This window comes from Mobula birostris, chromosome 7 (genome assembly GCF_030028105.1).
Source record: "Mobula birostris isolate sMobBir1 chromosome 7, sMobBir1.hap1, whole genome shotgun sequence".
In the NCBI taxonomy this organism is placed as follows: Eukaryota; Metazoa; Chordata; class Chondrichthyes; order Myliobatiformes; family Myliobatidae; genus Mobula; species Mobula birostris.
Genome location: NC_092376.1, coordinates 94,412,026 through 94,435,083, shown reverse-complemented (window position 1 = coordinate 94,435,083; position 23,058 = coordinate 94,412,026). Strand labels below are relative to the sequence as shown.

General features: G+C 44.0%; 1 protein-coding gene across 5 annotated transcripts in view; it reads right to left on the bottom strand.

Moving 5' to 3' along the window:
• Positions 1–671: 671 nt before the first annotated feature.
• Positions 672–23,058, bottom strand: part of LOC140200336 (F-box/WD repeat-containing protein 11) — a 279,942-nt gene continuing 257,555 nt past the window's right edge. For all 5 annotated transcript variants that reach the window (XM_072263522.1, XM_072263527.1, XM_072263524.1 and 2 more), the window contains one exon: positions 672–2,730. The gene's annotated coding sequence lies outside the window, so the exon portion shown is untranslated. The remainder of the gene's footprint in view (positions 2,731–23,058) is intronic.

Sequence of the window (23,058 nt, the reverse complement as noted above, 5' to 3'; positions counted from 1 at the left end):
AGTCAGTTTCAGTTCTGGGAGTGATTTAATGCAGAATGGACATTCTTCAAAAAGTTATGTATTCCCAGGAATTTTAATTATGGACACAGGTCAAACTGAGTAGAGGAAATCCCACTTTATCACAGCCTCGAGTGAGATTAAATCTCAGTCTTCACCCTTTTTAATTCCAAATTTCATATCTCTACTCAACAAATTTCTTTCAATCTTAGAATCAATTGGTGGGGTCTTTCATTGATTCTATTGTAATTTTATTATGTATTGGGTATGGCCACAAGGAAGTGAATCTCAGGGTTGTATCTGGTGACGTATATACTTCGATAATAAATTTACTTTGAACTTTGAATTCCAGATCCCCCTCCCTTGCACGCACCATTTTTGAAAGACCATAACTCAACAGCCTAGTTCTAGATTTCAGGTTATGCCCCCCTTACTCTAGATTATATCACCCATTGAAACATCCACCAACTCCTTTAATGAACTGTTAAATCATTTCTCATTGAACCATTTCTCACTGAAGGGAAAACAGGGCAGATATCACATTTACTTCTGTAGTACTAACAACATATTATCAGCAAGAACTACAGTGGATCAACCAAGGTTTGGAGCTTCCTCCTTTGTGAATGACACCCCTTTCAGTTCATTTGTTCGGCTCAGTGGGTTAGGTGACAGTCTGAACTGGATGCATTTTCGGAAACTGAAGTAATTTATTAAGCACATTCCACGGTAAAAGCTTGAACTTAAACAATTTTCTGTACATTTATAACAGTCTTAATTAACTGTCCAGACATATATACTTATTTCAACTGGTAAGGTGGCAGGGTTTAGAGGTTTCAAACATAATTACATGACATAATCATCGCATCCCAACCCTTTCAGAGCATCAGCCGGACTGTCCTTCAACGGGGTCCACAGCTGTGAGCACTAAGCATACTCGCAGAGTACAGCTAATGTCCAACAGTTCCTTAATTCTTGGTTCCTTGAATTCCTGCTACATTGTTCTGCAGCTGCCAACTCAGAAAAGATTCCTTTGCAGTGATATACTGGGCACAGGTCTTCAAAACAGGTCCTTAAATTAAAGCGTTACAAAATATACACCCAAATACAAACAAGACACCAACTTTTGCGGGACCAGACACCTTGTCTCTCAAAATATGTAAAATACAAGCAGTTGAACCTCCTCCTCAGGGGAGACGAGGAGGAAAAGTACAGAATCTCAGCTTTGGCCGTGACAATGTTTGCAACATACACAGACTGTAGAGGCATTACTTACAGAAACTGCTTTACAAAGATTATAATGCTAGTCAAGATGTCTTGAAACATAGCTTTCAACTTTTACAAAAATGAGTTTTGAAGAAATTGCAATCTTTGAACAGTTGTGGGAAGGAGGAGAGAATCATTTTTAATTTAGTCTAAAGCTTTTCTGGCTGCTAGGTAGCAGATGAACATATCTAGCTAAAACATAAAAGAGGGTTCCAGAATATGTACAAAAAACAAGAGATATTCAATAATTACTTGGTCCAAGAACTGCACCTAATTATATACTGGAGGCTTGGAAGTTGAGATGATGGATGGGGTGAGGGAGGAAAGATAAACAAGCTTTTCTTAATAAATCAAACTTAATTTTAAATAAAATTTCAACAGGACTTTTCTTTAAAAATGAAATCCTTGAAAGGAGAACAGATACAGGGTTAATAACCTGGGATTAAAATCAAGTTGGGTTCCACTTTCAACACATAGTGGCTCTATTTTTGAGAGGTGGGAGCAAGGGGCACAGCAGTCCACGCGGAAATACATGCTTTTCACAGTTAGTGCAACATAGCCCTCTGTTAGTTTCAGGAACATTGAAGTGGATGGTGGGGTGGGGGGGAACCATGAGCAGCTTCAAATTGGTTACTATACAATCAACACACAACACTTATACAACTAGCTACATTCCACAGCTCAAATTGCATGTAATTTTCAATATATAAGCAGCTACCAATTCTATTTACTGTTAGTTCTATATATATTATATATACTATATAATATATATATATGTATATATATATATAAAAAAGAAACCCCATCCCCATTCAAAAACACCAACATTAGGAATTTATTTGATGCACTGTTATCTTGTACTGAACATGCATCCAATAATAATCTAAATGAAAATGAGAGAAATGCAGCCAAATTGTGGGGCATCTTTACAAGATTTGACAGAATACTGCTTCCTAATACATACCAAGCTTTGAAAAGTTCTGCATGTTGTTCTAAAACAATATGGCACCCAAACAAAGAAACAAGTGTTCCAACAAATGACTTTCCTCAGGGCAAAGAGTAAAGCGATACTGAACGGGCCAAGTCCTTCCTCCAATCACGCATTTGGCAGAGAGTCTATTTTAAACAATCCATTTCTGAAACACTTAGCTTTTGGAACCAGAAACCTCCCTTTTCTATATATAAGGTAAGACAGGGCTTGTTAGACATTCAGTCTTGTACGTTCTGCAGTAAAAAAAACTATTTGGAGTTCTCCGTGAAGGAAACAAATGAATGAAGGAGAGTGGGAGGTTTGCGTGAGAGAGAGCACAAGGGGAATGGGGGAAAGAAGGCATGAAGTACTGTACTGATATCTTGCTGGTCTCAATCTGTCCACATCTAGCGAAACCAAGCCTCCACAACTAAACATGGTGTTTGAGCATAGTCATCTTCAGGCTCTGCATAGCTAATATCCAGTAGTAATTCCAGCCCCTGTAGGACAAAAGAATAAATCATTATTAGGTTTCAGATCCCCATATCTTGCAAACATTCCCACTAACACAAAATTTAGGATATGACTGCAGTATTACTGGGGTGTTGCCTCCGTAAACACATTGAATTGTCAGACAGTGCCACAGATCTTTTGTATTTATTTCAAGTTCCCCTGGGATTCAGACCAGTAGCTATCCCTTAGTGATTAAAGTACTAACATAAGAAATAGAAGAAAAAACAATTGCATGGGAGAATGACAAATGATATGAGTTAGCATTTATTTGATTTAACTGAGTTCATTTTAATACATAACTGACATCTAATGTTTTAAAACACTTTAGCCTTTAAGTTTAAAGTGTGTAAGTGTTTACTTTCTGTTGGATTTTGAATGCTTTCAAAAGTCGAGATATTTATATTTTTTGAGTCTGACAGATGGTAGAGCTGGCAGCATAGATTAACTGATTGTAAAGAGAATTTTGGGAGCTGGGTTTGCCACCTATGATTCGAGCTGCATCATATTTCACTGATCAAAGTTCAAAGTACATTTATTACCTAAGTAAGTATGCAATATACAATCATGAGATCCGTCTTCCCACAGACAGCCCTGAAACAAATGAACAGAATGGTAGGTTTGTTCCTTGGTGTGTTCAGCAGCTAAGTGGTCTGTGAATTCTTCTACAGAACATTCAGGCTACTGATGTGGGTAAGTACATAGTAAACTAAAATGTTAGTTTTGGGTCAACAGGTCAACGTCAGATGCCATCTCTCTGGCCCTACATTCCTCCTTAGAACACCTGGAGAATAAAGACAGATACATAAGGCTCCTTTTCATTGACTACAGCTCTGCCTTTAATACCATCATTCCAAATAAACTGATCCCTAAGCTCCGGAACCTGGGCCTTAGCACTCAGATCTGCAGCTGGATCTTCAACTTCCTCACAGACAGGACCCAGGCTGTAAAAATAGGGGACAAGCTCTCCTCTACAATCACTCTGAGCACCGGTGCCCCACAAGGCTGTGTACTCAGCCCCCTCCTGTACTCACTGTACACCCATGATTGTGTAGCAAAGTTTCCATCAAACTCAATATATAAGTTTGCTGATGACACAACAATTGTAGGTCATATCTCAGGTAATGATGAGTTTGAGTACAGAGAGGAAATTAAGAACCTGGTGGTATGGTGCGAAGACAATAACCTATCCCTCAACGTCAGCAAGACGAAGGAGTTGGTTGTTGATTTCAGGAGTAGTAGTGAACCGCACGACCCAATTTACATCAGTGGTGCGCAAGTGGAACAGGTCAAAAGCTTTAAGTTCCTCAGGGTCTATATCACAAATGACCTGACTTGGTCCAACCAAGCAGAGTTCACTGCCAAGAAGGCCCACCAGCACCTTTAGTTCCTGAGAAAACTAAAGAAATTTGGCCTGTCCCCTAAAACCCTCACTAATGTTTATAGGTGCACCGTAGAAAGCATTCTTCTAGGGTGCATCACAACCTGGTATGGAAGTTGTCCTGTCCAAGACCAAAAGAAGCTGCAGAAGATCGTGAACACGGTGCAGCACACCACACAAACCAATCTTCCGTCCGTGGACTCACTTTACACCGCACGCTGTTGGAGCAGTGCTGCCAGGATAATCAAGGACACGACCCACCCAGCCAACACACTTTCCGTCCCTCTTCCCTCTGGGAGAAGGCTCAGGAGCTTGAAGACTCGTACGGCCAGATATGGGAACAGCTTCTTTCCAACTGTGATAAGACTGCTGAACGGATCCTGACCCGGATCTGGGCCGTACCCTCCAAATATCCAGACCTGCCTCTCGCTTTTTTTGCACTACCTTACTTTCCATTTTTCTATTTTCTATTTATGATTTATAATTTAAATTTTTAATGTTTACTAATTTTTACTATTTTTAATATTTAATACTTGTAATCAAGGGAGTGCAGAATCAAATATCTCTGTGATGATTGTACGTTCTAGTACCAATTGTTTGGAGACAATAAAGTATAAAGTATAATTGGTAGCATTGTCATCTAAGATAGATGCCATGAGTTCAGGTCAAGGTGGCACCGGTGAACCATGGCGATGTTCTGCGGGCAACGTAAATACTTCAAAATATACCTCTTTTGAAATACTCACTAATCTACAGCAGGAAATTTTCCTTTAAGCAATATACTTCTAATTCCACTTACTGACCTACAGATATCACGATCTTCTGAAGGACACAGTGCACTGAACTTTCAAGCAAGCAGGTAGGGCAGCTTTAAGTGGCCAAAGGTTCTTTGGCACGGCAGGAGGAAGGGACTCCAAGCCAGACTGAAACACAGAGGAATGACACCCCCACCCGGTTGCTGCAAAACAAGATTGAGGACCTGAAGGCAAAATTGCTGTATCCAAGGGAAATAAGAGATTGTTCTGTTCTATGTTTAACCAAGACATGGCTTACTCCCAGTACGCCAGATACAGCAATCAGACTTGAAAGCTTCTCAACTCACAGGGTGGACCGAGGTGCTGGTTCAGAAAAGCCAAAAGGTGGAGCTGTGCATTTCATGATAAGCTTTCAGTGGTGCTCCGATGTGGCAGTTTTGTCAAACTCATGTTCCCCTGACCTTGAATATCTGACGATTGAAAGCTATCTGTTCTAAGTTATTCTTATCCATGATCTTCACTGGATTTTACATTTCACCAGCAGCTGGCTATAATAAAGTGCTCAAGATACAGCATAATGCCGTCACCAAACAAGAAACAGTCCTGATGCATTTCAAATCATTGTTGGGGACCAAACTAGGCTTGTTTGAAGAAATCCCCTGCCCAAGTACAGTCAACATATAACCTGCGGCACCAGAGGTCCCAACACATGAGACCGCTGTTATACTAATGTAACTCTCAGTTCTGCTAGCGGCTTAATCTAGGAGAAGATAACCCTCGGCCCGGCCAAACGTAAGAAATCTTGTTTGGGTGGATGCTGCGCAAAGAGTCCCCTGTTACAAATCAGTACCACGAAATAACAAACAGTACACAATATGCAATTAAACGATTTAGTTTTATAATTCTTAATTTGACGATATGGTTAGTAAAGAAACAAAAAAAAAGAAAAGGGCCCATTCTCATGAGACAGTCTAAAGCGCAACGTTAGAGCTCACGGTTCAGACCACTGGCTTCCCATCGACCTCCTCCGAGCGTAGCCGACCTCAGACCCTCGCTCCAAGTCCACACCATCTGGCGGTCTACCAACTCTCTCCATTTGCGTCTTCTCTCCTCATCTTTCCCCGGCAAAAGACCGCAAAATCCCTGCTCCCAGACCCACAAGAAAGAACAACATCCCTCTCATTGGATAGCCCCACATTCCAAAGCCCCCACTATCTCTAGTCATAACCCAAACATTACTGCTACAGAGAAAACAATACATTAGCAGTGAAACATTACAGAGAGGCCATTACATTAACAGTGAAACCATACAGCGCATTACGCTCTCCCCCCACCAAATTTAGTCATGTCCTCATGATGTTGAGATAATTCGCCAACCCTTCCTGCAAAACACAAAGTCCAATCCAGGTGTAAAAGGCAGTGACATAGCTCCCCAACATGGTAGGGGTCACACTCTGTTCCCCCGGTGCTATGTAGGCCAGCCTCTCCAGTAGTCTCCTAATTCTCTGAGACTCTTGTACCTCCTCACCTAATTCTACAGGTTCAGACACTACTGGGGATACTTCCTGGCAAGGCCTCCCCTGACCTATCACTCGTGCCCACCTGCAACTCAGACTCCTCAGTTCCGTGGCCAAGCACCGATTCATCCCTTGCAGGGTCCCACTGCAACCCAGGCTGTCCACAGATAGTAACCCGGCCCCCCCCCCCCTCACCTGACTCAGCAGGAGAAGGGCTGGAAGTCTCTTCATCAATCAATGGGGAGTTAGCAAAAGGCAGCATATATCATACATCCAGGTCCTCATCCTCCGAATCAGTATCCCTCTCAGGCATGGAGGCCGGCCTAACCTCTCCTTCTGTGGGCCCTGCAGTCGCCCCACATTTACGCAGAGTCCTCTTACTAGGTGTAGTCTCTAAGTCGGGCTCTGGGTCTATCTGCAACTCTTGTCCCAGGGACAGCAGGTGGTTCTGATGGAGAATCTTGACAGGCCCATTCCCATCCTCTGGTTTCACCCGGAAAACTGGCAGGTTTGGCATTTGACTCTCCACCACAGAGTGCCCAGCAGTCTGCCAACTTATGTTTCCCAGGTAGCCCCAAATTCCCTAAGAGGACCCGGTCTCCCGGCAGGAGTTGAGAGAACCTCACCTTTTGATCTTACTTCCTTGATTCTGCTTGGCAGATGCGACCCCAACTAATTCATAAGCCCTTTTCAGCTCTCTTCAGATAAGTCTTCGGTGGTAAGTCACCCTCATCGGTCCCAAAACAAAGGTCAATGGGCAACCTTGCTTCACACCCAAACATCAGATAGTATGGCAAGTACCCAGTAGCTTTGTTTCGGCTTTAGTTGTAACTGTGGACCAGGTATCCAATATGTTGACTCCACCTGCTCTTCTTGCTAATCTCCAAGGTCCTGAGCATGTCTAGCAAAGTTCAATTAAACCTCTCAGGCTAGGAATCACCCTACGGATGATAGGGCGTGGTCCTCGACTTCTTGACTCCAAGCATGCCCAGTAACTCATGGATGAGTCTGCTCTCAAAATCCCATCCCTGATCACTATGCATCTGCCTAGGAAGGCCATAATAAATGAAATATTTTTCCCATAACACTTTTGCCACCGTGGGTGCCCTCTGGTCCTTGGTAGGAAAAGCCTGTGCACATCTGGTATAGTGGTCCATGATGACTAAGACATTCACTGTGCTGCTAGCATCAGGTTCTATTGACAGGAAATCCATACACACCAGGTCCAGGGGCCCTGCACTCTGCAAGTAGGACAAGAGAGCTGCCCGCGTAGGCATCGCCTTCCGCCGTATGTATCGAATGCATGACTTGCAGTATTGTTCGACCTCTGACTTCATCCGGGGCCAGTAAAACCGGCCTCTGAGCAATTCATAGGTCTTTTCCACCCCAAATGCCCAGAATCATCATGAAGTGACTTCAACGCAATCCCCTCATACTTCTCTGGAAGAACCAGCTGAGAATGGCGAGGTCGGTCCGGGGGTGACGTGACCTGGTATAGGATCTGGTTCTGCAACTCAAACCGAGGCCATTCTCTCAGTAATGGAGGCACCACCGTGTGTTTCATCTTCTCTGCCTAAGCCATGTCTCCCTTTTTGACTGCTGACCAAATGATACTGATGCTGTGCTGTCTTGCTGAGCAGCTGCCACTTCCCCAGAACTCAATTCTGGCAGTTAATTTGTCTTCAGAACAGTCAGGTTACAGTAAACTTGGGGAATGGCGTCATCAGAAGCCCCCAATTGACCAACCGCTCGATCCTGCCCCTGCTTTCCCTCTGCGTTCACAATGATGGCAAACTGACACATGGCCTTCACCCCCGGGGCAGGAATGCTCTCCCACTCCTCATCCCTGACCAGTCCCTCATGCGCACATCAGGACAAAGCATCTGCATCAATGTTCCGGCTCCCCGGCCAGTACTTCAAGCTGAAATCATAGGCAGACAATGCCACCAACCACTGATGGACTGAGGCATCCAGTTTCGCTGAGGTCAGGATACAAGTTAGGGGGTTGTTGTCCATTCTCACCTCAAACTTGGCCTTGACTCAGCTTATCCACCACCACCCATTTCAACGCCAGAAATTCCAGCTTGTGCGTGGGATAGTTTTTCTCAGACGGCGACAGACTCTGGCTGACAAACGCAATGGGTCTCAACCCGGTGCCCTGATCCTGATACAGGACTAGGCTCTCTCGGCTGGCATCTGTGTGCAATTGGCAATTGGGGTCCGCAAAAGCCAGCACCGGTGCCTGGGTCAGCAGCTCCTTCAGCGACTGGAAGGGCTCCTCATATTTTGCATCCCACCTCAGTCCAAAGGGCTCCGACAGGCTAAGGTACTCTCCACCCTCCTGTCCTGTCTTCCCCCCACCCTCCCTTTCTTCCCCAAGGGAGGGTAACCGCACAGAAGCTGATTCAGCGGGTGACTCAACTTTCGGGTAGCCTTTCATTAACCTACGATAGTAACCACAGAACCTGAGGAACGAGCGCAGAGCGCTCACAGACTGGGGGCTTGGCCAAGTGGTCACTCACTGCCTCCATCTTAGCTCAAACTGTAGCTACTCCATCCCATGAGACTATGTGTCCAACATAGCTAACAGAAGTTTGGCAGAACTGGCACTTGTCCAGGGAGAGTTTAAATAAACCCTTCATCTTTCATTTGGCCCAGCACCTTCAGAAGCCTCGCTTCATGTTCTTCCAAGGTGAATCCAAACACTATGAAGTTATCCAGATACACCAATACCTCAAGCAAGTTCATATCCCCCACCGTCTTCTCCATGACCCGCTGGAAGATTGCAGGAGCTCCCCACATGCCCTGGGGCATCCTTTAGAACTGGAAAAATCCCAGGGGACATATAAATGCCGTCTTCTCTTTGTTGGCCTCACTCATGGGGATCTAGTAATATCCAGCACACTGAACCACTTCACAAACTTGGGCAGGCCAGCCTCTCTTCAATCCTCAGGACAGTATACTGGTCAGGGATGGTGCGCCTGTTCAGAGTCCTTGTAGTCTACACACATCCGTACCCTCCTATTCTTCTTTCGGACCTCTACTATTGGGGATGCATAGGGGCTTTGGGACTCAGTGATGATCCCAGTTTCTTTCAATTTACATAGATGTTGCTGAATGTCCTCCACCTCTGCAGAGGACAGCCTCTGTGACTGCTCTCTAAACGGGGTGTCCTCAGTCATCCGGATGTGTGCTCTTGGAGCAACCCACATCAAACTCATCAGTGGAAAAGACACGTTCCAGCTTCAACATCTTCTCTACCAACCTCCTCTTCCAACCCGCAGACCGGGGAGTCCCCGAAGTTGAATGACTCAGCGATCAACTTTCCCCCTTTTTCCAATAGTTTCTCCCTGGCGTGTCTCACAGGGACACTAGACATTACCGTCACCAGTAACAGATGCAGCAGGGGCATCCCCAGCTTGAAGGTGACCTCCCTCTTCATAGTGTTCCTGACAATCACTGCCATCCTGCTCACCTGTACAACCGAGGGCTTTTGCATTTCGGGCCTCACCAGTAGCTCAGCAGGAAATCTCCGCTCTCCCTCGTGGTCCACTAAGAGGGCTTTGCCCTCAGGCACTTCAGGAAATTTGGAGGTCCCCACCACTCTCACTACTTCCCCGAGCCGTATCACCATTGGCTTGGGCTGGGTGAACCACACAGTCCCTTGTTCAATTCGGTATCCAGCCCAATGCAGCCATACACTTCCTCAAAAACAGCTTGAAACACTGGGTGCACAGACAATGTTCCCAGTCTTCTCCTTGCAGGCCCCTGTGAGCCTCTTCACAAGAGGGGTGTTGGTCCCCACCAGAATTGAAATGCCGCCCCTCTCAACAAGGTCCTGACAAACCAGCACTAATGTATCCAGGACCTCAGACACTCCCACATTGTCCTCCGAGAACTCCAATTTCACTGACAAATAACCGTCGCACGGATAATCACTAGCACTAAGCCCCCAGATCTCCAATGCGCTGAATGGTGACAATGGTCAATGCTTCAGATACCGGCTGTAAATCGAATGGTACAACGTGACCCGCGACCCGGTGTCGAGTATGGCTTTAGCGTAAATACCCTCTATTCATAGCGACACACTGGAGCATGATCTGACTAAGCCTTCAGAAAAAGAGCCTTTCACTTTTGGGGGTTCCTTGGTATATTACTGGGTATGTGTTCCCCCAGAGACACCAAGCCATTCCCTCACTGGGTCTCCTCTAGGTTTTCCCTATGACTCTCCCAGCTGAGGTACCCAGGGGCTCATTCTCCTTCTGGCGTGACACCTGCTGCCAGCAGTCCTCCACTTTGTTCGTCACCTTGGGGGATCCACCCCCCCCATCAGCTCCATCATATGGGGTGTCACACCTGCTGATAACAGCCGACATATCTCCGTTCTCAACTCTGCCACAATCTCCTCTGCTGCTCCCCGGGGCAGGCTATCTGTGGTCACCTCACCGCAGGGGACCACTACCGAGGACTGTACCCTGCTGACAGAGTCCTCCCGTGCCTCTAACACGTTCTCCTCTTCCCGTATCGCTCTGATCGGCTCAACAAAAGATGGAGAGGGGGGCGCGTCTTATGATACTGTCTGAGACCCCACGCAATCAGGTCATGGGACTGGGCACCCCTGGCTTTCTGGTCCACTCTTAACTGATCCACCTCAGCTGCCTGAATGACCCCTCTGTGCCGCAAGCAATTTAGCAGCCTGTCTAGCCGAAAAATAAAAGCAGAAAGCTTCTCCCCTTTCTCCTAACACATGTTCTGAAACCCCACCATGAGCTCCATTGGGCTTCCTGTCGGGCCAAAAGCATTGTCCAGTGCTTACATGTAATTGACAGCTGTCGCTACAGGATACCGTAACCTGACGGCTCTCATGTCGTCAGCGGCCCGCCCGCTCAAACTCTCAACCAATCTCTGTCGTTTTACATCATCAGAGCACTGCCACTCATCTGCCAACTGAGAGGTCTGCTCTGCCCGAGTCTCATCTCCTCCTCCACTTTAGGGGTGGACGTAATTCCAGAGAATAAACGGAGCCTACCAAAGCTAGAACTCTGAACCTGGGGATTTTTCTATTTATTCGCCAGAGAAGTAAGGGCAGATACTAACTCAGAATTCTCACTCTCAACTGGGGGCGTGGGCTAATTCGATATTCCAAATCGGATCACTCCTTCCCCTCACTCCTCAGAAATAATAGAACCCTGTCTTTGAAATCTCTGTCCCCAACTACCGCTATGTCAGCGCTGGTCTGTGTTAAAACTAGAGCTGCGACCGCCATTTTATCAAATCTCTGCCCCACAATTGCAACTTTAACAGTACTTAACAGGCCAATTAACAATTCATCTGGAGTATGAATATCGACCCCACCGGTTCAATGCTCAGGGTAATCACACAGCATCCAACGGAATCAATCCCAGACAAGCCCCCACAATTGTAACTCTCAGTTCGGCTAGCAGCTTAATCCAGGGAAGACAGCCCCCGGCCTAGCTAAAGCTTAAGAAATCTTGTTTGGGTGGATGCTGCGCGGTGTCCCGTTACAAATCGTTACCATGAAATAACAAACTGTACACAACATGTGATTAAAAGTTTGAGCTTTATAATTCTTAATTTGACTATATGGTTAGTAAAGAAACAAAGAAAAAGAAAAGGGCCCATTCTCATGAAACAGTCTAATGCACAACGTTGGAGCTCATGGTTCAGTCCACTGGCTTCCCGTCGACCTTCTCCGAGTGTAGCCAACCTCGGACCCTTGCTCCAAGTCCACTCTGTCCGGCAGTCTACCAGCTCTCTCTATTTGAGTCTTCTCGATTCATCTCTCCCCAGCAAAAGATCAAGAAATCCCTGCTCCCAGACCCACAAGAAAGAACAACATCTCTCTCATTGGATAGCCCCACATTCCAAAGACCTGTCATCTCTAATCATAACCCAAACATTCCTGCTACAGAGAAACCATTACATTAGCAGTGAAACCTAACAGCACGTCACACTAAGATAACGAATGTCTACCGTTCCATATCCAGACTGCATTTCAACAAACCTGATCACCTGGCAGTCTTTCACTTACCTGCAAACAGGCAGAGGCTAAAGAGAAAGGGCCCAGAAGAGACAATAAAGAGATGGTTGCAAAAGGCACAGCAGCAACTATGGGAACGCTTCGAGATGGTGAAGAAAATAGTAGCAGACCAAAGCCACATGACCAAAGGCGACATCCTTCAAACAGTTGTTCTGTTACTTCTTTCAAATATGATTCTGCTACTAAGCTGTGTGTGATTGGAATCTGTGATTTACATCTCGATGGCGTATTTTCGAACCTTTTAGAGCAGTTTGTCGTTCAGCCTATTAGAGGATCAGCTATACTAGATGGGCATTATGAAACAAACTGGAAGCAATTAGGGAACTTAAGGTAAAAGAGCCCTTAGGAGGCAGTGATCACAATATGATTGAGTTCAACTTGAAATTTGATAGGGAGAAAGTAAACTCTGACGTGGCAGTATTTCAGTTGAGTAAGGGAAATTACAGTGGTATGAGAGAGGAGTTGGCCAAAGTAAATTGGAAGGTGCTGCTGGCAAGAAAGACAGCAGAGCAGCAATGGTGAGAGCTTCTGGGAAAAATGAGGAAGGTGCAGTAGAGATGTATTCCAAAAACATATACTGAAATGGCAAAGTAGTACAACTGTGGCTGACAAGGGAAGTCAAAGCCAAACTAAAAACAAAAAGCAAAAAAAAAGAGCAAAGATACAAAAAAGCAAAAATTAGCCGGAAGATAGAGAATTGGGAAGCTTTTAAAAACCGACAGAGAGCAACTAAAAAAATCATTAGGAGTGAAAAGATGAAATATGAAAGCAAGCTAGCAAACATAGTAGTTTTTTCAAGCAAGTAAAAAATAAAAGAGATGAGTGTGGATATAGGACCACTAGAAAATGAGGCTGCAGAAATAATGGGGGCAAAGGAGATGCAGATAAACTAAATAAGCATTTTGCATGTCTTCACTGTGGAAGACACTAGCAGTGTGCCAGATGTTGTAGTGTGTGAAGGAGAAGAAGTGATTGCAGTTACTATTACAAGGGAGAAAGCGTTCAAAAAGCTGAAAGACCTAAAGGTACGCAAGTCATCTGGACTAGATGAACTGCACCCTAGGATTCTGAAAGAGGTAGTGTTAGGAGATTGTGGAGGTATTAGCAATGATCTTTCAAAAATCATTGGACTCTGGGATAGTGCCAGAGGACTGAAAAATTGCAAATGTCACTCTACTCTAAGTGAGGAGGAAGGCAGCAGAAAGGAAATTATAGACCAGTTAGCCTGACCTCAGTGGTTGGGAAGATGTTGGAGTCAATTGCTAAGGATGAGGTTATGGAGTACTTGGTGACACAGGACAAGATAGGACAAAGTCAGCATGGTTTCCTTAAGGGAAAATCCTGCTTGACAAACCTTTTGGAATTGTTTGAGGAGATTACAAATAGGATAGATAAAGGGGATGCAGTGGATGTTGTATATTTAGACTTTCAGAAGGCCTTTGACAAGGTGCCACACTTGAGGCTGCTTACCAAGTTAAGAATCCATGGTATTACAGGAAAGTTACAAACATGATTACAGCAATGACTGATTGGTAGGAGGCAGCAAGTGCGAATAAAAGGATCCTTTTCTGATTGGCTCCAGTGACTAGTGTTGTTAGGCAGGGGTCGGTGTTAGGACCACCTCATTCCACAGATGATGGAATAGGTAGCTTCGTTGCCAAGTTTGCAAATGATACAAAGATTCGTGGAGGGGCAGGTAGTGCTGAGGAAACAGGTAGGATGCAGAAGGACTTAGTTTAAGGAGAATGGACAAGAAAATGGCAAATGAAATACAATGTTGGAAAATGCATGGTTATGCACTTTGGTAGTAAAAATAAATGGGCAGACCATTTTTCTAAATGGGGAGAAAATCCAAAAATCTGACATTCAAAGGGACTTGGGAGTCCTTGTTAACTTGCAAGTGGAGTCAGGGGTGAGCAAGGTAAATGCAATTTCAAGAAGTCTTGAATACAAGAGAAGGGATCTTCAGTATTGTGAATAGTTTTGGGCTCATCTAAGAAAAGATGTGCTGGCATTGGAGAGGGTCCAGAGATGGTTTACAAGGATGATTCTGGGAATGAAACGGTTATTATACGAGGAACGTTTGATGGCTCTGGGTCTGTACTAGCTGGAATTTAGAAGGATGAGGGGGGATCTCACTGAAACCTTTTGAATGTTGAAAGGCCTAGACATGGTAGATGTGGAAATGATATGTCCCATGGTGTGGGAGCCTAGGACAAGAGAACACAGTCTCAAAATAGAGGGGCATCCATTTAAAACAGATGCAGAGAAATTTCTTTAGCCGGGGGTGTTGAATTTGTGGAATTATTACCACAGGCAACTGTGGAGGCCAGTCGCAGGGTGTATTTAAAGCAGTGATTGGCAGGCTCTTGATTGGTCACGGATTCAAACGTTACGGGGATACAGTTGGGGAATGGGTTTCAGGAGGGTTAAAAATGATCAGCCATGATTGAATGGCACAGCAGTCTCAATGGGCCAAGTGGCCTAATTTTGTTCCTATGTCTTATGGTCAATTGAGTGACCTGGTGCTTGATGACTCTGAGGGAGCTTCGTGAGATTTCGAGCTGACAGTGCGACCTGGAGGACCAGAAGGATGGAGACCATGATTGTCTCAATTTCTTGATCTCACTGATTAAAGCACTGAGCAAGATTGAAATCAATGAGGACGAGGGTGGAAGGCGAGCTGGTGTTCAGCGCCATCTGCCTGCATTTGACTGGTCTCTCTCTCTCTCTCTCACTTGCTGCTAGCAGAGGAAGGTGCCTGCATGTGAATGGTTTCTTTCTCACTGCTTCCAGAGGCAGGTGTCTGCATTTGATCTCTCTCCTCTCTCCCTCTCCCATCTCCACCTCGCTTGATGCTGCTGGAATATTGTCTCTTGGGCACGGTTTAATCGACATGGATTGTGGATTGTAGTTCATGTTACGTGTTTCTGGTTTCTCCTTTTATTGTTATTTTGAGTGATTTTGATCAGGGCAGACTGCCTCTGCGGTCTGCAGTCAACAAACACAGCGCTAAATTGAACTGAGCTAAACTGAACATTCCTAGACAGTTTCAATGACTCTGTGGTTTGACGCTTTATATTCTGTGTTTTTCTACTCATCTTTTGCCATTTGCACAATTTGTTCCTTTTTTTTTTAAAAACGCGTTGGATGTTTGATACTTCCTTTGAATGGGTTCCATGGTGTTTTGTTTCATGGCTGTCCTTGGAAAAACAAATCTCAGGGTTGTATACTGTGTACATACTTTGATAATAAATGTACTTTGAATCTTTGATTGGGCCGTGTTTAAGGATTCATCTGAGGACCTGATGGTTGCCATGGACTTTATAAAAACAGTTGCAGACAAGTTTTTCCCCACAAAATCATTCAGAGTCTTGCCCAACCAGAAACCCTGGATGAACTATGATAACTATAATATGCTCAGAACCAGATCAGAGGCATTCAAGACTGGTGAGCAAGCAAGTTACAAGAGGTCCAGGTACAACGTCCGAAAGATGTCCAGCAGAAGTGGTTGAGGCAGGTTCGATGTTGTCATTTAAAGTTAAATTGGACGGCTATATGGACAGGAAAGGAATGGAGGGTTATAGGCTGAGTGCAGGTCGGTGGGACTAGGTGAGAGTAAGAGTTTGGCATGGACTAGAAGGGCCGAGATGGCCTGTTTCCATGCTGTAATTGTAATATGGTTTTATATGCTCAACATTTGTGACAGGGCTTAAATGCCTATCATCTCTAAATAAAAATAAAATCAAGCAACATAGATGACAAGAAGGCTTCGCTTTCAGATGAGCTCCATACATAGTCATACTTTATTGATCCCGGGGGAAATTGGTTTTTGTTACAGTTGCACCATAAATAATAAATAGTAATAGAACCATAAATAGTTAAATAGTAATACGTAAATTATGCCAGTAAATTATGAAGTAAGTCCAGGACCAGCCTATTGGCTCAGGATGTCTGACCCTCCAAGGGAGGAGTTGTAAAGTTTGATGGCCACAGGCAGGAATGACTTCCGATGATGCTCAGTGCTGCATCTTGGTGGAATGAGTCTCTGGCTGAATGTACTCCTGTGCCCACCCAGTACATTATGTAGTGGATGGGAGACATTGACCAAGATAGCATGCAAGTTAGACAGCATCCTCTTTTCAGACACCACCATGAGAGAGTCCAGTTCCATCCCCACAACATCACTGGCCTTACGAATGAGTTTGTTGACTCTGTTGGTGTCTGCTACCCTCAGCCTGCTGCCCCAGCACACAACAGCAAACATGATAGCACTGGCCACCACAGACTCGTAGAACATCCTCAGCATTGTCTGGCAGATGTTAAAGGACCTCAGTCTCCTCAGGGAATAGAGACGGCTCTGACCCTTCTTGTAGACAGCCTCAGTGTTCTTTGACCAGTCCAGTTTATTGTCAATTCATATCCCCAGGTATTTGTAATCCTCCATCATGTCCACACTGACCCCCTGGATGGAAACAGGGGTCACCGATACCTTAGCTCTCCTCAGGTCTACCACCAGCTCCTTAAGTCTTTTTCACATTAAGCTGCAGATAATTCTGCTCACACCATGTGACGAAGTTTCCTACCGTAGCCCTGTACTCAGCCTCATCTCCCTTGCTGATGCAACCAACTATGGCAGAGTCATCCGAAAACTTCTGAAGATGACAAGACTCTGTGCAGTAGTTGAAGTCTGAGGTGTAAATGGTGAAGAGAAAGGGGGACAAGACAGTCCCCTGTGGGGCCCCAGTGCTGCTGATCATGGAGGAATCATCACGAACTCCCACTACATACAATGATCCTGAGTTTAGTCTCCGAGGACGACTTGCAAGCATCCTTCAGGAGGGTGAACCCACAAAAAGCATGCCACCCAGACAGGTTACCTGTCCAAGCACTAAAGACTTGTGCTGATCAAATGGTTGGAGTGTTCACTACAATCTTTAACTTCTTACTTCAGCAATGAGGTACCCACCTGCTTCAAATAGGCTTCAATTATACCGGTGCCTAAGAATGTGGCACCCTGCGCCAATGACTGTCATGTAGTATCACTTAGATCTACAGTGATGAAGCGTTTAGAGAGGTTGGTGATGAAACATATCAACTCCTACCTGAGAAGCAATTTGAATCTGCTCCAATTTGCTGACTGGTGCAACAGGTCCATAGCAGATGCCATTTGGACAGCAAAGGTGCATACATCAGGATGCTCTTTATCGACTACTGCTAAGCATACAATACTATCACCCCTCAAAACTAATCAATAACCTTCAAGATCTTGGCCTCAATACTTCTTTGTGCAACTGGATTCCTGATTTCCTCACTCGCAGACCCCAGTTTGGATTGGCAACATCTCCTCCACCATCTCCATCAGCACAGCTGCACCACAAGGCTGTGTGCTTAGCCCCCGCCCTACTTGCTTTACACTTATGACTGTGTGACTAAGCACAGCTCCAATGCCACTTTCAAGTTTGCTGATGACGCCACTCTCATAGGCTGAATCAAAGATGGTAATGCATCATCATATAGGAGAGAGATTGAAAATTTGGGTGAGTGATGTCATAAAAATAACCTCTTACTCAATGTTAGCAAGATCAATGGAGCTAATTTTTGACTTCAGGAGAAGAAAATCAGAGGTGGAGAGGGCCAGCAACTTTAAATACTTCAGTGTTCTCATTTCAGAGGACCTGTCTTGGGCCCAGCACATAAGTGCAATTTTGAAGAAAGCATCGCATTGCCTCTACTTCCTTAGGAGTTTGCAAAGATTCCGGATGACATCTAAAACTTTGACAAACTTCGATAAATGTGTAATGGAGAGTAAACTGACTGGCTGCAAACACCAATGCCTTTGAATGGAAAATCCTACAAATAGTGGATATGGCCGAGTCCATCATAGGTAAAGCCCTCCCCACCACTGAGAACATCTACACAGAACATTGCTGCAGGAAAGCGGCATCCATCATCAGGGATCCCCACCACCCAATTCAGGTTATCTTCTCACTGCAGGCATCAAAAGGTGGTACAGGAGCCACAGGAGTCATACTACCAGGTTCAAGAACAGTTACTATCCCTCAACCATCAGGCTCTTAAACCAAAGGGGATAAACTTCACTTACTCCATCACTGAAATGTTCTCACAACCTATAGACTCACTTTCAAGGACTCTTCATCTCATGTTCTCGATATTTATTGCTTATTTATTTATTATTATTTCTTTCTTTTTGTACTTGCAGTTTGCTGTTTTTGCACCCTGCTGAAAGCCCAATTTGGTGCGATCTTTTTATTGATTCTATTACGGTTATTATTCTATTATGGATTTATTGAGTATGCCCACAAGAAAATTAATCTAAGGGTTGTATATGGTGACATATATGTACTTCGATAATAAATTTACTTGAACTTTCACATGCTAGTATCCAGGCATAATCAAAACTGGCATGAACATGATCTGCCCCAGAATTCAGATTGAAGTTAAATATCCTGTATATTTTGGATTCAGGACAGGTATTCCATGTCAGTTGGTTCAATGTCCCACATAAACGAAAATGGCCTTCATAAATCAATGTATTGTGTAGAGGAGATAGGCTGTTATGTCAAAGTTGTATAAGATGTTGGTGAGGCCAAATTTGGAGTATTGTGTGCAGTTTTGGTCATCTACCTACAAGAAAGATGTAAACAAGGTTGAAAGAGTACAGAGAAAATTTACAAGGACGTTGCCGTGTCTGGAGGACCTGAGTTATAAGGAAAGACTGAATAGTTTAGGACTAATCCTTAGAACATCGAAGAGGGGAGATTTGATAAAGGTATACAATAAAATTATTAGATTAGATTATGAGAACACTCAGTCCTCTTTTATTGTCATTTAGAAATGCATACATGCATTAAGAAATGATACAATGTTTCTCCGGAGTGATATCACAGAAAACAGGACAAACCAAAGACTAACATTGACAGAACCACATAATTATAACATATAGTTACAGAAGTGCAAAGCAATACCATAATTTGATGAAGAACAAACCATGGGCATGGTAAATAAAGTCTGAAAAGTCCCCGAGTCGATCGACTCCCGAGTCCCTGATAGCAGGCGGCAAAAGGGAGAAACTCCCTGCCATAAACCTCCAGGCACCGTCAACTTGCCGATGCCTTGGAAGCAGCCGACCACAGCTGACGATGAGTCCATCTGTCCGAAAACTTTGAGCCTCTTTCCAGACCTTCCGATACAGCCTCCCGAGTGCCATCGACCTCGCCCTGGCTGCTGAAACACGCAAAGTCGAGGATTTCGGGGCCATTGGAGATTCCAGTTACCACACAGTAGCAGCAGCAGCGAAGCGGGCATTTCAGAAGTTTTCCAGATGTTCCTCCGTACTCTCACGTCCGCCTCCATCAAATCAGAATTGTGCACGGTCCCCCACTTGACAGATTCTCCATCAAATTATGAGGAGTAAGATAAGTTAAATGAAAGCAGGCTTTTTCCACTGAGGTTGGGTGGGGCTACAACCAGAGGTCATTGTTAAGGGTGAAAGGTGAAACGTTTAAGGAGAAAATGAGAGGAAACTTCTTTACTCAGAGGGCCACAAGTGTGTGGAATGAGCTTCCATCACAAGTGGCCCATGTGAGCTTGTTTTCAACATTTAAGAAAAGTTTGGATAGATATGGTGGGCAATGGTCCCAGTGGAGGTCAATGGGAGTAAGTAGTTTAAATAGTTCTGGCATGGGCTTGATAGGTCTGCTTCTATGCTGTACTTCATACTGTGTGGCACAAATGTCCAGAAAATATTTGCCCTTGCAATATTTACACTGACCATTCACGCTGAATTGAAGAAAGGCTATACTGTTGACCTCTCGAACAAGTTATTAAACTGGAATCTCGCCTTCCACTTGGGGTGAATGCAGTAAACTTCAAGATACTACTTCAAAGAATAAAGCAGTTTTTGCCAATTTACACTCAGTGGCCACTTTATTAGGTATACCTGTATACCAGCCGATTAATGAAAATATCTTATCAGCAAATCAATGCATAAAAGCATGCAGACATGGTCAAGAGGTACAGTTGTTGTTCAGTTTAAATATCAGAATGGGGAAGAAATCTCTAGAGTTTACAGAGATTGGCACAGGCAGTGACCAGGACTGCTGTGGGTGAAAATACTTAGTTATTAAGAGAGGTCAGAGGAGAATAGCAAGACTGGTTCAAGCTGACAGAAAGGTGATAGTAACTCAAATAATCACGTTGCAAAAGTGGTGCACATCATGTCAAACCTTGAAGTAAAAGGGCTACAGCAGCAGAAGACCACTCCAGGTTCCACTCCTATACGTAATAAAGTGGCCACTGGTGTTTACCACCAAAATCAGATTACCTGGCCATGATTACATTTGTAGGATCTCGCTGTGCATAACTTGCTCATTACTTTTCCTACATTATAATATTGACTAAACTTATAAAACCCTCCTTTGGTGCGATTTATATTTCACAATAACAGAAGCTGCTGCCATTCAGTACAATTCTACTAGTCCCAATAAAGTGGCCACACTTACGTCCCTGCAATTTTCTCTCACACGACCAACGATGTCTCTACCCATTACAGCTGCCAATTAACATACCACCATCACACCTTTAGCATGTGTGAAGAAACCAGACCACCCCTGAGGAAACACACAGTTGCATGTGAGAATAGGCAAGTTCCACACAGACAACAGTCAAGATCAGGAACACGCACCTGTTAAAAGTGCTTGGGACATTCCAAGGTAGAGAAAGGAGTTAAATAAACTCATCAATCTTTCTTTCAGAATATCAAAAGTACGCTTTGCCCAGTCTTAGTCCCATACCCCAAAGATAAGAATTTAAATGGATAGAGTGGAGTCAAAATCATCTCAGGTCTACAACGAGTCACTCGCAATTTTTACGTTGTTACACATATGGAAGTTGTTCAAGACTACAACCACCAGGAAATCTCAATCCACAGCAACAACCTCGAGTTACAATTCAGCATTGGTCAAAATAGTTTTTGCCCTGATCTATGCAGTGTAAAAAATGTTTTCAGTTTCAACACAGACTTCACTGAGATCAAAAAAACCTTCTATAGATACTCCACAAGCTGAGAACTTCTATTTTCCTCTGAGGTCCTCTGATTCACCAACTTGCACCTTTTCCATTCCATTGCTAACCACCTAATTTTATATCCTGGGGGCCCATTTTAAACTAATACTGTTAACAACTGTTCTTCCTTGAATACCGCCACCCATTCCTTTAAATATGCCATCATCTATCTCAAAAACGTTTGTCTTTGTGAACTACTGGTCCATTCCCAAACTGCCTTTCACTTCTAAAATCCACGCACACCTTTCTCACATCAGAAGATCATTCAGGTTTCCACCATTACTACAGCAATGAAATGTCACGTGACAGGTTACATGACTGCAGTAAAGTCACCTTCTCTATCCACCACCTTTAACGTGGCAAATCAAACTGTCTTCTAAACCTTCATTGTCTAGTTTGGTGGAGTCATTTTCTCTTAGTTCCATTCTCATCAACCCAGTTGAATAACCCGCAGTGATTTCTCTTCATGGTCTAGTGCTGTTAACTTTGGATTGCCCAAATATCTATCTTCCTAGCCTTTTCCTTATTTGTACACTGCCTTGTCAAATTTTCTCAGGCTCAACATATACAGTGAAGCAACCAAGCTCCAATTCCTAATGTAAGAAATAGGAGCAAGAGTACGGCTCCTCTACCATTTAACAAGATCATGGCTAGTCTGCACATGGACTCAGCCACACCTACTTACCTTTTCCCATAACCATTAAATCCGATACAATGAAAAATCTAACTCCATCTTAAATATGTTTAACAAGGTATCTTCTAATGCTCCCTTGGGCAGAGTTTCATTATTTTCTAAAAGTCCTAAATCTACTCCCCCAAATCTTGAGACTATGTCCCCTAGCTCTAGTCTCACCTACCACTGGAAATAACTTTTGTGGTTCCATTGTATTTATTCCTTTCATAACTTTATGTTTCTATAAGACCCCCTCATTCTTCTGAATACTCGAGCACCGCAGTAGTTCTCCAGGTGTGGCCTCAACAGTACTGTAAACAGTTGCAGCACAACCTCCCTGCTCCTAAATTCAATCCCTCTATGAATGCCAATATTACATTTGCCTTCTTGATATCTGTTTCGCCTGCAAACCAACATTTTGTGATTCATGCACCACACTCCCAAATCCCTCTGCATAACCAGATGCTGCAGTCTTCCACCACTTACATAATAATCTTTTCCTTCTAAAGTAGATGGCCTCACATTTACTAACATTGTACTCACTTAAAACTATCTTTATTCTCCCTGCATATCCATCCTGTGCAAAATTTGCTTTTCCACTCAATTTAGTGCCATCAGCAAATTTAGAGATATTACACTTGCTCTTCTTCCATATCCTTAAAGTATATTGTGAACAAGCTGTGGGCTTAGCAGCAACCCCTGCAGCACCTCATTCACCAATGTTTGCCAACCAGAGAACATCTATTTATACTAACTCTCTGCCTTCCATTGGTTAACCAATTCTCTATCCATGCTGATACATTACTCCATTCATATTTATGCCTTACTGAATGTCTTCTAGAAA